General features: G+C 44.1%; 1 protein-coding gene across 31 annotated transcripts in view; it reads right to left on the bottom strand.

Moving 5' to 3' along the window:
- The window catches only part of JAKMIP3 (Janus kinase and microtubule interacting protein 3), a 105560-nt gene that overhangs the window by 68588 nt on the left and 24465 nt on the right, over nt 1-12507 (bottom strand). The window contains exon 2 of one of the 31 annotated variants that reach the window (XM_036070085.2): nt 1947-2035. The exons of the other annotated variants lie outside the window; for them this stretch is intronic. The gene's annotated coding sequence lies outside the window, so the exon portion shown is untranslated. The remainder of the gene's footprint in view (nt 1-1946; nt 2036-12507) is intronic. 31 annotated transcript variants of the gene reach the window in all.

Here is a 12507-nt window from a genome sequence, read left to right on the forward strand (position 1 = left end):
ACTCCACCTGCCCCACGGAATAAGGGAATACACATTGCCCCCAATGGAAAGCTTTTTTTGCTTGTTTTAACGCCTGTAATTAATCCCTCTCTTACACCTTTATGACAAAATATATATAACTGGAAATTTAAATGTTCCTTGAGGGGCGCCTGGGTGGCTCAGTCGTTAAGCGTCTGCCTTCGGCTCAGGTCATGATCCCAGGGTCCTGGGATCGAGCCCCGCATCGGGCTCCCTGCTCCGCGGGGAGTCTGCTTCTCCCTCTCCCACTCCCCCTGCTTGTGTTCCCTCTCTCACTTTCTCTCTCTCTGTCAAATAAATAAATAAAATCTTTAATAAATAAATAAATAAATAAATAAATAAATAAATAAGTGTTCCTTGAGATCTTCAGCGCTGAGGTTGTGAAAATGTCTTCCAGGTTGAGTAATTGTTGCAAAGATTACAGCTGTGTAACTGGTTCCAATAGCACCAGTGAATCACAAATTCTGATAAATTATCAAATATAAAAAGTAAAATTGCATTTAAAGGCTTCTCTGCATAATCTGGATGGGGGTGGTGGTCAGGGTGAAGCCTTCCCTTTCTACTCCAGAAATAGCGCTCTCAGGAAAAAGGAGAGTTGCTCAGGGCAACATCTGGAAACACCCACCTCCTGACCTCTGTCCGCGGGTGGGGGTCAGTGTATTTGCTCACTGGGGATGCAGTGGGCAGCCGCCGTTGGCTCTAAGAGCCCCGGTCCCGAGAACCAGCGCTCCTGACACAGACAGCAAGGTGCGTAGCGCTCAGCCCAGAGAGACGAGCTGCTTCTGTGTACGGCAAGGGCTCGGCAAGCGCCGTTTGTTTGTCTGCTTCTGCCTCTTGTAAAGGTCCCAGAACTTCCCACCACGGACATGGCTCACATTTAAGTTTGACTATGTCTATCTTGATTAACCAGTATACATGGTGTATCTGTCGATTAAAAATGTACTTACAGTTATAAAGTGCCTTTCGTAGTGAGATTTTTGTAGAATATTTACATTGTCGCCATAAATCCAGAATTTTTAGCCCCCTTCCATCTTATCCATGCACACAATTTGTTTCAAAATGTTGTTTTAAATATAAGATTTCTTAGAAACATGACTCTTCCATCCCATATGGAACAACTATATTGATTTAGGAAAGAGGGTTAGTGTTTAGGTTGTAAACACCCAGGGAACACTCAGCGAGGGGGGCAAATATGGGTCCCCTGATTTTGTCTGCATCCTAATCCTGGAACGTGTGACCAGGTTCCTTTATGTGACAAGAGCGATTTCACAAATATGCTCAGGTTAAGACTCTGAGATGGGGTCTGTGGTCCCATCCAATCACACAAGTCCTAAAGGCAGAGACCCTTTCCCAGAGAAGGCCCTAAGGGCGCAGCCTGAGGAGGACGAGGGCCACCACCACTGGCCTGGAGATGGAAGAAGGCGCCCCGAGCAGGGGTTGACACAGCCTCTGGGCACACAGAGCCTTCTGGTCACGCAGCACAGGGAAATCGAAACTGCGGTCCAATGACACAGAGCTGAGCTCTGTTAACAACCAAGTGAGCAAGGACACAGCCCCCCCCACCCCCCCGGAACCTCCAGAAACGACAGCGGCCTGCCACACGCGGGCTTAGCCCCACCCCAGACTTCTGGCTGAAGAACTATGAGACAGCAAGTCTGCGCTGCTTTAAGCTGCTAGATTTGTGGCAATTCGTTTGGCAGCAACGGAAAATTAATATAGATGTTATTAGTACCCGAGGTGGAACAGAAGCTGCACAGCAGCCCGCCGTGGGTGACACCTGCGTGTCAGGCAGAACCACCTGCAAGCCAGGCCCACGTCTTCTCTTCCTCAGTCAGCTGGTCACAGGGAGGCTCCCCGAGGCCACAGGGGTGAGCGGGAGAGAGAAGGTGCCGTAGCAGGAGAGGGACTGTGGGAACTGGACAACTCACCTGTGTCTCGGGCCTGCTCGAGCCAATCTCGTCTATGCTCCACGTCCATTTGATGATGGGATGCTGTGGTGCACACCTGACCTCGCAGCCTGGAGGGTCAGACGACATCCTGTTCAAGCTCAGGCTGCACAGCGGCTCGGTGGCCCACCGTTAAATGCTGTTCCCTAGAGCCCAGCAGCCAGCCACATAGCTGCAGCAGCGAAGGAAAATGGACTCACTCAGTGACCCCTGAGACACTTGTGACCACGGTACCCAGAGAGACCAGTACAACATGGGCCTGGCAGAAATACAGCAAAGTTTTTGTAACAGAAAATAGTTTCTCTAGTCAAAATCGTGTAATTTTACTAAGCAGGATAAACTCCAACCTCATGAATGACCACATGACTGAAAAAGATCACATGGTTCAGAAAATAGGCCCCACATTATATTCCACATACATTATGTTCCAAGCTAAGGGGAAGGATATAACTCAAAAATACTAGATTATTTGGTTAATTGTCAAAGAAAAATAGATCTATGGCTACTGCCTTCCTAATGAAATTCTAAGTGGGTTGAAGAGAACTGAGGATGAAAATCAAAGCAGGGAAAGTAGAAATGAGCATTTCTCAAATCTCCAGAGAGAAAGGCCTTCTTAGGCTTAGAGAAGATAAAAAGAATTCGCAACAGGAAAAGCCAGCAGATTCCACCACATTAAAATTTTACATCTCTTTATTACAGATGTCATGCAATTAAGGAGCTAAAAACAAGCTGAAACAGTATTTGCAGTAAATTCAATTAAAAAGTTAATAACATTACTATATGAGGAGATCATGAAACTCAATAAAAATACTAAGATCTCACAAGATAAATGGGTAACTATCAAAAGACATAATTTACAAAGAAGGAAAAAGAGTGATTTTAAAATCACAAGAAAACCTCCTTTGCTTATGATGTAGAAAATCACAAGAGAATGTCTCACCCAGAATCTATAAAATCCTATCTTTCCTTGAGCCCATTAAAGAGTTGAGGTCCCAAGGCAGCCTCTGGCAGAGCAAAGGACAAGGAAGTGGGTAAGAAGAAATCAGCTCCAATTTTAACATGATTCTAAGGGCCTGATGTGGGCTGGCAGGTCAGTTTGGAATCGCTGGAGCCCAGACACAAGAGAGGTGAAGGCAGGGCAGAAGCTGGAGGGGCTCCCCGCCTGGTGCAGACATGCAAGAGGCTGTCTGCTGCCTGGAACAGGTACAAGACTCTCCCCACAGCCAGAACCCATCTTGCACCCAAAGCAAAAACCTTAAGGCACTGGGAGAAGGGAAGCAAGCCCTCTTGTCCACAGGGTCACCGGGATAAGGATGAAAGTAAGATCCCTCCTTCCTTCCTGCCCCAGGATCTAGAAAAGAATCCCTGCCTCTAGGGTAAGAGGCAAAGCCCAAAACACCTGTCCCTGGGGAGGAAAACAGAGGCCCCTTGACACAGAGCAGAGCTTGGCTGCTGTGGAGGACGGCAGGGATCCTCAGAAGGCTGACTGCCCAAGTTGGGGCATAAATGCCTTGACTAATCTAAGGGTTAGTCAGAAGAATTCACAGAAGAATCTGCGATCCCCTTTCCTCAAAACAAGCCCCAAGGTGAGTAACAAGCAACAGCAGCCTAGCTGGGTGAGGGGCAAGGCTGCAGAGAGGGCCCCTTCTGTGGTGCAGGTGCGCAGGTGCGCTGGAAGCTGGGGGTGCAGCAGGAGCACGGAATGGAGCCTGCAGTGTTCCAGGCACCACACTGAGCACGGTGCTGGCAGCCCACCATGAGGAATCTGAACCCCGTGTTGGACTGGGCGTAATGACAAAAACTACAAATCCCTAACCCAGTTCAACTAGTTCCTGGGTCAACTCAAACCCACACACTAACTCAAGAAGAGATGTGTCCATATCTGTGCTTAAATATTATTTTCCTCAAATATTTTCTACTGTTCCTCTACAGAAAATGACTGATATTCAATAAAAAATTACAAGACACAGAAAAATAAAACAAAAAACAAGGAAAACCACCCATTGTCAAGCAATCAGAAGAACTAGACTCAGAGATGCTGAGTTGTTGCAGCTACCAGACAGCACATTTAAATAACTATGACTAATATGCTCAAGGGTCTAATGGAAAAGATGAACGTCATGAATGAAGGGATAGGAATCAGCAGAGAAATAGGAACTATGAGAAAGGCTTGAATGGAAACGTTAGAAACAATGATCATGACATCAAAGGTGAAGAATTCCTTTGACTGGCTCACACGAGGAATTGACACAGCTGAGGGAAGTCTCCGTGAACTTGAAGACAGGAAACTGCCCAACGTGAAACATAGGAGAAGAAAGAAAACAGAGTCTCTAACAGTGTCAGGCAAAATCAAGAAGCCTAGAAGAGGAGGTGGGGGTGGAGTCCCAGCGTAAAATGAGAAAACAGGGAGAAGAAATATATAAAGAAATAAAACAACAACAACTATTCAAAATTAGTGAAACACAACAACTCACAGACTCAAGGAGCTCATAGATCCTCAAACAGGAAGAAGAAATGTAGACATACTATGGTCAAACTGATGAGCACCAGAACTAAAGAAAAAACCTTGAACAGAACCGAAGAGGGAAGGAAGCACATGACACTCAGAGGAACAAGACAAAAATTAAGGAAGCTAGAAGACAATGGAGCAACAGCTTAAAGTGATGGAAAAACCAAACCAAACCAAACCAAACCAAAACACCTACCAAGCCAGAATTCTATCCTTAGCAAACATATCTTGTAGAAATGAAGGCGCTGACCACCTCACATCCATTATGATGGCTACTATAAGAAGTTTTTAAAAAGAAATATTTTTTATTTTATTTTTTTAAAAAGATTTTATTTATTTGAGAGAGAGAGACAGTGAGCATGAGCAGGGGGAGGGGGAGAGGCAGAGGCAGAGGGAGAAGCAGACTCCCCACTGAGCAGGGAGCCCGATGCTGGAATCAATCCCATGACCCCAGGATCATGACCTGAGCTGAAGGCAGACGCTTAACCAACTGAGCCACCCAGGCGCCCTGAAATAAATATTTTTTAAAACCTAGAAAATAATAAGTCAGGCTGCAGGTAAATCAGAGCCCTCGTGCATTGTTGCTGGGAATGTAAAATGGTGCAGCTGCTTCAAGAAACAGTCTGACATTTCCTCACACAGTTTAACAGCCACCATATGACCCAGCCATTCCATCCTAGGATGTACCCCAGAAAGATGAAAAACATGTCCACACAAAGTTCACAGCAACATTATTCATAGTAGCCAAAAAGTGGAAGCAACACAAATGTTCATCGACTGACAGATGGATAAATAGAACATGGTCTAGCCATACAATGGAACATCATTCAGCAATAAGTAGGAATGAGGTACTGATACAGGCTACAGTATGGATGGACCATGAACACATATTACATGAAAGAAGCCAGACATAGAAGGTCACATACTGTATGATTCCATTTTTATGAAGTGGCCAGAAAAGGCAACTGTAGAGAAAAAGAAAGTGGATGAGTGGTTGCCACAAGCTCAGGACAGGGGAAGTGAGAAGTGTCAGCTAAAGGTACAGGCCTTCTTTGGGGTGACAGAAATGTTCTAAATTTGTGGCGACAGCTGCATAATCCTGTGAATATACTAAAACCCCGTGAATTCACACTTTAAGTGGGTGACGTACATATTATTAAAGCTGTAACCAAAAAGAAGGAGAAATAGACTTTTCCAGATAAACAAAAGTTGAAAGGATTTACTGCCAGAAGATCTGTGCTACAAAAAAATGTTCAAGGAAGTTCTTCAGGCAGAAGAGATATTATCAGATGGGAAACTGATCTACACAGAGAAAGGAAGAATGTTCAAAGTGATAAAAATGAGGGTGTGTATAAAAGACTCTTTTCTTATGTGTTGTCCCTTTAAAAGATAACAAATTATCTAAAGCAAAACCAGGAACAGTGCATTGTAGAGTACAGAGTACATGGAAGTAAAATATCTGAAAACAATAAAAAAAAATGGGAAAGAAAATGAAAGTCATTAATTACACAAGAACTGTCACAATATCAAGAAGGACTGCAAAGAGCTAAAGATGATATTGAGCCCCTGAAACGAGCACCAAAAATTAAACTGAAAGAGAAGGGCAATGAATAACCAACAGGTAAATAGGGTCATAAAAATACTCAATCCCACAGAAGTCAAGAAAAGAGGAACAAAGGAGAGCTAACACCAATGGAAAATAAAATGCAGAAAGCTAGGTTCAAATCCAATCATGTCATTAAATACTAAGGATAGATGGGTGAAAAAACACAATGTAAAGGTAGACATTTTCAGATGAGATTTTTCAAAAAGGCAAGCACCAACTTTACACAACCTACAAGAAACTCACTTTAAATATTAAGGCATAGATGAGTTAAAAGTAAAAGAATGAAAAAGTTACATCATTCAAACTCTACACAAAAGAAGCTGAAGAGACTGTATTCATGTTATATCATGTAGATTTCAGAGCAAGGAACATTACCAGGGATTAAGAGGGACATTACAGAATGAGAAAGAAGTTGATAAATCCAGGGGGCACAGCAATCAAACAACAAAGCTTCAAAAACACAGAAAACACAGGGCGCCTGGGTGGCTCAGATGGTTAAGCATCTGCCTTCGGCTCAGGTCATGATCTCAGGGTCCTGGGATCGAGTCCCGCATCGGGTTCCCTGCTCAGTGCAGAGCCTGCTTCTCCCTCTCCCTCTGCCACTCCCTCTGCTTGTGCTCTTCTGTCTATCTCTCTGTCAAATAAATAAATAAAATCTTTAAAAAAAAAAAAAAAACACAGAAAACACAAATCATAGAAATGCAAGTAGAAATAAGAATTTTCACACCTAGAAATGGAGACTTCAACACTCACCTCGCAGTAAGATGTGAAATAAGTGCACAAAAGATCAGTTAAGGATATAAAAGATTTCGGGGCTCCTGGGTGGCTCAGTCGGTTAAGCGGCTGCCTTCAGTCATGATCCCGTCAGGCTCCTTCCTCAGCGGGGAGCCTGCTTCTCCCTCTCACTCTGCCTGCTGCTCTGCCTACTTGTGTTCTCTGTCTATCTTTGTCAAATAAATAAATAAAAAATCTTAAAAAAAAAAAAGGAAATAAAAGAATTCAACAATACTATCAATCAATTTGACCCAATTGACATTTGTAGGATAGATACATCATCCAACAACAGAATATGTAGTATTTTCAAGTGCACATAAAATATTCATCAGAACAGACTATATGCTGAAACAAATCTCATCGAAGTTAAAATAATTGAGATTATCCAAAGTATGTTCTCTGCACCTTTCCAAAAAAATGAATTAAAAATATGTAGTAGAAAGATATCAAGAGAAAATTTAAATACTTGGAAATGTTAAACACACTTCTAAATAACCCATAGGTGAAAAAGAAATTAAGAAATTATAAATAAATTAGAAAAATATTGGTTTTTTGGTTTTTCTTTTTAAAGATTTTATTTATTTGATAGAGAGAGTGAGAGAGCACAAGCAGGGGGAACAGTAGAGGGAGAGGGAGAAGCTGGTTCCCTGCCAAGCAGGGAGCCCGATGTGGGGCTCGATCCCAGGACCCTGGGATCATGACCTGAGCCGAAGGCAGACGCTTAACCATCTGAGCCACCCAGGTGCCCCTAGAAAAATATTTTGAACTGAATGGAAATAAAAGCACAAATACCATTATTTGTGGGGCATAACTACAGCAGTATAGAGAGAAAGCTAAGGACAATAAATGCTTATATTGAGAATGAGGAAGATCTCCAATCATAATCTAATCCTAGTCTAAGCTTCCACCTTAAGAACACAGAAAAAGAAAAATAAAGTAAATATAAGGTAAGTAGAATAGAAATAATAAATGTTCATAGAAATCAATAAATTCAAGGGGCGCCTGGGTGGCTCAGTCGGTTAAGCATCTGCCTTCAGCTCAGGTCATGCTCCCAGCGTCCTGGGATCGAGCCCTCCATCGGGCTCCCTGCTCGGTGGGAAGCCTGCTTCTCCCTCTCCCACTCCACCTGCTTGTGTTCCCTCTCTCACTGTGTCTCTCTCTGTCAAATAAATAAATAAAATCTTAAAAAAAAAAGAAATCAATAAATTCAAAAACAAAAACAATAGAAGAAATCAATAAAACTAAAAGTCGGTGTTTTGAAAATATTAACAATATTAATAAATCTCGGGAAAAACTGGTCTGGAAAAAAATGAAGACATAAATAACAATATCAGGAATGAACAAGGGGACATCACTACGTGTCCTATAGAGATTAAGAGATGATAAATGAAATGGATAAATTCCTTGAAAGACAAAAACTAACAAAGCCCACTCATAACTTCAGTAGCCTTTTATCCATTAAAGAAATTGAATTTGTGGTAAGAATCTTCCAACACGGAAAATCCTAGGCAGAGACATATGCACTGGTGAATCCTAGCAAACATTCAAGGAAGGAATAAGAACAATTCGACATCAACTCTTCCAGAAGAGAAGTGAACACTTCCCAACCTTATTCTGATATCCAAACTACACAAAGACATTACAAGAAAAGACTATCCCTTATTAAGATGGATGAAAAAATCCTTAACAGAATTAGCCACTCAAATTCAGCAATATATAAAAAGGATAATACAATGGAATCAAATGGGACATGTATAAGGAATGCAAAATTGGTTTAATATTTTTAAATGAGTCCCTTTAATTCACCATATTAATATATTGAAAAATACGTAATCATCTTGAAAAATGTAGAAAAAGCCTTTTAACAAAATTCAAAATCCATTCACAATAAAAACTTTCAGCAAAATAGTCATAAAAGGAAGCTTCCTTGACTTGATAAAGACCATCTATAAAAGAACACTTGCAGCTAATGCCATACTTAATAGTAAAAGACTTACTGTCTTTCCCCTAAGATAAAGAACAATGCAAAACCCCTACGCTCACCACTTCTATTCAACAGTGAACTAGGAAAAGAACTAAAGGCATTTTTGTTCACATATGACATGATCATCTACGTAGAAAATCCCAAAGAATCTACCTGGAACACATGAGGTTAGCAAATTAACAGATTTAAAGGTCAAAAGAGAAAAATCAATTATATTTATCAGATATATTTCTTCATACTAGCAACAAGTTATTCTATCACAAAATAATACCTTTTGCAACAGCACCAAAACAATATGAAATACCTAGGAATAAATCCAACAAAATATTTACAATATTTGTATGCTTGAAGACTCCAGACATTCATGAGAGAAATTTAAAGACTAACTAAATGGAGAGATAGTCAGTGTTCATTGATCACAAAACTCAACACTGTTGTGATGTTAACTTTCCCCAAATTGAAATTTAGATTAAACACAATCCCAACCAAAATCCTAACAGACCTTTTTTGTATAAACTGATAAGCTGTTTCTAAAATGGCTATGGAAAAAGCAAATGATCTAAATTAAGCAATTTCGAAAAATAACACATTTGGAGCCGGAAATCACTACCTAGTTTCCAGCTCACAATAAAGCTACGATAATCCAGATGGTGTGACATTGACCTAAGGAAGCACAGGTCAGTGGGACAGAACAGAAGAACAGACCCACATAGTCTCTGGTCAACTGACGTATAACATAGGATCCAAGAAAACTCAATGGAGAAAAGATGGTCTTTTGAAGAAATAGTGCTGGAATATTTACACGTCTATATACCCAAATGAAAAAGCCCCAAATACCCACAGTTCAGCCCATACCTCACATCATGTTTAGAAATTGAGTCTGAAGGGATCATGAAACTGACTGAACCATAAAGCCATAAAACCTCCAAGTGAAAATATAGATACAAATCTTCACGGTCTTAGGACAAAAAAGCAAAAACCATATAAGAAAATATTGACAAATTGGGCTTTATAGAAATTTTAAATTTCTTGTCTTTGAAAGATACTGTTAAGAAAATGAAAAGACCAGGCACAGGCTGAGAAAACATATTTGCAAAACACACATCGGATAAAGGACTTGTATCCAGAATATATAGATATATATATTCTAAAACTCTCAAAATTCAATAATAAAAGGACAACCCAGTTTAAAAATAGGCAAAAGCTTTGAAAGACTTGTCACCAAAGCAAGTGTACAGACAGCAAATAAGCACATGAAAGGATGCACCAGCCATCGTCAGGGAATTAGAGTAAAACAAGGTGCCCCCCACTCCACACCTGTTAGCATGGCTACTTGGTAAAGACTGGCCATGCCCAGCACTGCAGGGATGCGGAGGGACCGGCATTCTCATGCATGGCTGCTGGGGATGCACCGTGGTTCAACCACCTGGAAAACGCTTTGCTACTTTCTGAAAACATGAAACACACACCTACCAACGTAGGATCGGCCTATGTATGAGCCCAAGGGAAATGAAAGTCAGTGTCTGTGCAAAGACTTGTACATGAATGTTCATAGCAGCTTTATCTGTAACAGCAAAAACTGGAAGCAACCCCAAAATCCATCAACCAGGGCATGGAAAACAAACTAGGGTATAGTCACCCGATGCTCAGAAAAAAAAAAAAAAACAATAATAATGATGTGTGCAACAATAAATCTCACCATAATTATGCAGAGTGAAAGAAGCCAGATCTAATATATATATATACACACACACACCACATGACTGCATTTATACGCAGTTCTAGAGAAAATAAACTAATGCAATGACGAGCAGCTCAGGGGCGGCCTGGGGAGACGGGCTTGTCCAGAGGAACTGGGAGGGAGGAATGAAAAACCTTTAGAGAGGTGGTTATTTTCCACATCTTGAGGATAGAGGCGGTTTTGAGGGCGTAAAGGGAAGTTTCAAAGCCCCGCATGATACACTCACTTGGCTGTTCCAGGCATCCCCGTGAGAAAGGTGAGCTGTGGGCCCTTCTGGGAAGGAGGGGGCGACGTGCTAACAGACCTGCAGGGCGCTCCTAGCGTTCAGCCCAAGGGTTTTCCATCTGGCAGTCTAACCCCAGGGAGGTCGTCTGGATCCGGGAAAACCTTCCGCTCAGAGGTGCTCAGTGCCATGCTGTCTGCATGAAAACCCAGAACCAACCTCTACTCGTAGGGATGCAGATCCCGCACAATGAGACACGGGGCAGACTTTAAAGGGATGCTTGGTAGGAGCTTATTCTAACAGGAGTGTCTCTTACAAGGGGGAAGACAGAAGGCAAAATGGGAATGGATAGGAAAAAAAAAGGAAAAGGAAGATATTCTAAAATTTTCATATCTTACTTTGTGAGTCTCTTTTTTTTTCCTTTTCTAGATTTTTTTACCGTTTCCATCATGAGAATATACTCACTTTATGAAACAAAAAACAAAAAACAACCCTGTATTTCATAGAGAAAACGCATCTAATGACCTGTTAGAAGGACGCAGACCCTCGTTTCTCGCCGGTGTCCAGAGCAGGGGCTGCACAGCTGGCCGCTGGGTGCGGGGACCCCCAGGGCCGGGAGGAGACAGCGCCGACCTGCGTCCATGGAGGTCATGAGCCAGGGCCTGCGGGGAAGAAGCCTTCTCTTCTTTCTACCCCGGGTTCACTCCAGCAGCTCTGACAGTGACCCCAGCCTGCCGCTGTGGTTCCTACCAGGAGGGGGTGTCCACCAGGGCTCCGGGGCCCGGGCCTCTCCGCGACGGCTGCGCGCTCTAACCCTGGAGACCCGTGTGCGAAGCAGACGCTGACCGAGTCTCCGGGTGTCTGGGCTTGAACATTCACGGCCTTCCCCTTGGGTCAAAGTCCTTATCGCGAGCAGGACAGAATCCCCAGCCGAGGCCCCTTCCCTCCTCTAGGCTTGGGTCTGGCTTCACGTCGAGGCCAGGCCCTGGTTGGGCCCAACCCCCTGTGGCACGGACGCGGGTTCCCACGGCCCGCCTCAGCAGCTGCACCCTCCACGGGGGTTCTGATAGAATTTCCCGAGCTGTCACAAAGTGCTGGCTTGCGGGGCCGTGGGGAAGGGTGCCAGGGGGCGGCCACGGCCCGCCGCCCGCTGTCCTGTGGGCCAACGAAGGCCGGCTCCCACCTGTGGCTCCCGAGCACCCTCAGGCGCTCCCCGAAGCCCGCCCGGGGCGCCACGCCTGAGACAGGAGTCGGGCGGTTCGTGCAGGAAGACGGGTGGCGGGTTGTTTCCAGAAAGACCGCGTCTCTGCACGACAGAGGGCTGCTCCAGCATCCAGGCAGCTCGTGGGTCTGGAAACCGGGCAGGAGAGGAGTGAGAAGATGCGGCGTGTGTCCCGCGTGGAACGCCGGGGGCACGAAGCCTCCGCGAGCTCCTAGAGCAGCCTGTTCCAGACTTCGGGGACGGAGAGTCTTGTCACCTTCTTCGTAGCGGCCCGGCTGCGGGGACCCTCGCAGCCGCTCAGATATCCCGGCTGGGACCTCCGAGCGGCCGGCCCTGGAGGGCGTCTGTGGGCTCCCTGCCCGCGTCCGGGGGGCGGCCTCAGGGCAGCGCGGAACCACGGAAAAGGAAACCGGGACACGAACGCGCCACCCCCAGCCCTCGGCCGCACCCTCAGCCCAAAGAGCGACACACCGCCATGTACTAG

The sequence above is a fragment of the Halichoerus grypus genome, chromosome 7 (genome assembly GCF_964656455.1).
Source record: "Halichoerus grypus chromosome 7, mHalGry1.hap1.1, whole genome shotgun sequence".
Taxonomy (NCBI): Eukaryota; Metazoa; Chordata; class Mammalia; order Carnivora; family Phocidae; genus Halichoerus; species Halichoerus grypus.